Source organism: Leptonychotes weddellii, chromosome 5 (genome assembly GCF_054177405.1).
Source record: "Leptonychotes weddellii isolate Sample4059 chromosome 5, ASM5417740v2, whole genome shotgun sequence".
Taxonomy (NCBI): Eukaryota; Metazoa; Chordata; class Mammalia; order Carnivora; family Phocidae; genus Leptonychotes; species Leptonychotes weddellii.
Genome location: NC_138373.1, coordinates 83,107,926 through 83,110,418, shown reverse-complemented (window position 1 = coordinate 83,110,418; position 2,493 = coordinate 83,107,926).

Below are 2,493 nucleotides of genomic sequence, written 5' to 3'. Positions count from 1 at the left end.
TTTTTTTTTTAAGATTTTATTTATTTATTTGACAGAGGGAGAGTGAGAGCATAAGGCAGGAGACAGAGGGAGAGGGAGAAGCAGGCTCCCCGCTGAGCAGGGAGCCTGATGCAGGGCTCTCCTGGGATCATGACCTGAGCCGAAGGCAGACGCTTAACCAACTGAGCCACTCAGGTGCCACTTGAAAGAATTTTCTTAAATCACACTCTGGTTCCTCAACTCCACCAAGTTCTATTTCTTTCCCTACTACACCATTAAAACTGAGCACATTCAGCCAAAAAACTATCAGAATAAACAAACGAATTCAGTAAAATTTCAGGATACAAAATTGATGCACAAAAAGTGGTCGAGTTTCTATACACTAATAATGAGCTATCAGAAAGAGAAATTAAGAAAATAATCCCATTTACAACTGAATCAAAAAGAATAAAATACCTAGGAATAAATTTAAGCAAAGAAGTGAAAGACCTACATTCTGAAAACTATAAGCCACTGACAAAAGAAATTTAGGAAGACATAAATAAATGGAAAGCTCTATCATGCTCATGGATTTAATATTGTTAAAATGTCCATACTACCCAAAGCAATCTACAGATTCAATGCAATCCCCATCAAAATACCAGTGGCATTTTTCACAGAACTGGAAGAAAGAATTCTAAAATTTGTGTGGAACTGCAGAAGACCCCAAATAGCAAAGCAATCTTGAGAAAGAACAAAGCTGGAGGTATTATGCTCCCTGATTTCAAACCCCTACTACAAAGCTGTAGTGATCAAAACAGTATGGCATTGGCACAAAAACGGACACACAGATCGATGGAATGGAACAGAAAGCCCAGATATAAGCCCACACATAGATGGTCAATTAATCTCTGATAAAGGAGGTAAGAATACACAATGGGGGAAAAAAGTCTCTTCATAAATAATGTTGGGAAAACTGGACAGCTTACATGCCAAAGAATGAAACTGGACCACTGTCTTACGCAGTATACAAAAATAAACTCAAAATGGATTAAAGACTTGAATATAAGACTTGAAACCATAAAACTCCTAGAAGAAAACATAAGCAGTAAGCTCTTTGACACCAATCTTAGCAATATTTTTTGAACCATTTTCTTCAGGCAAGGTAAAACAAAAAGCTAAAAAGCTAAAACAAATGAAATTAAATCAAACTAAAAAGCTTTTGCAGAGAAAAGGAAACCATCAACAAAACAAAAGGACAACCTACTGAATGGGAGACAATATTTGCTAGTCACATATCCAATTGGGGTTAATATCAAAAATACAATAAAAAATTAAACAACTTAATATAAAAAAATTTAAAAATCGGCAGAACTTGAAAAGACATTTTTCCAAAGAAGACATACAGATGGCCAATAAACACATGAAAACATGCTCAATGTCACTAATCATCAGGGAAATGCAAATCAAAACCACAATGAGCTATCACCTCACAACTGTCCAATTGCCTATTATCAAAAAGATAAGAAATAACAAGTGTTCTTGAGGATGTGGAAAAAAGGGAAAGATTGTACACTGTGGTTGGGAATGTAAAATAATGCATCGCCTATGGAAAACAGTATGGAGGTTCCTCAAAAAATTAAAAATAGAACTACCATATGATTCAGCAATTCCACTTCTAGGTATTTAGGAGAAGAAAACCGAAACACCAGTTTAAAGAGATATATGCACTCCTATGTTCACTGCAGCATTATTTACAACAGCCAAGATATGGAAGCAACCTAATTGTCCACTGATAGATGAATAGATAAAAAAGATGTGGTATAAATATATTCAATGAAATATTATTCAGCTATAAAAGAAATCTTGTCCTTTGTGACAGTATGAATGGACCCAGAGAGTATTATATTAAGTGAAATAAGTCAGAGAAAGACAAATACTATATGATTTTACTTATTTGTGGAAACTAAACAACAAAACAAACAAAGCAAAAGAGACTCATAGATACAGGAAACAAACTGTTGATTACCAGAGTGGAAAGGGGTTGGGGGTGGAGGGGAGTTGGGCAAAATATATTAAGGGATTAAAAGGAACAAACTTCCAGTTATAAAATAAATAAGTCGTAGGGATGTAATGTACACCATAGAGAATATAGTCAATAATATTGTAATAACTTTGTATAGTGACAGAGGGTAATTATGCCTATTGAGGTGCCCATTTCATAATGTATATCCAATCACTATGACATACACCTAAGACAATATTGAATGTCAATAATTCAATAAGGAAAAAAAGAACATCTTCAATTCACCTATACATCCTTAAAACCCATCAGATTCTTTTTAACATCACCTTATTTGAACTTTCTATAATACTTGATAATATTACCAATCTCTCCACCTTTCTTTTCTTTGTATATTCTGTAATTTCTTTCCCCACTTTGTTTGCATTGCTACACCTGGCCCTCAAAATTTCTTTATAGTACTAAAATCACCTTCCAATTGGCCTTCCAGTCTCATTTTAACCAGCTGCCCT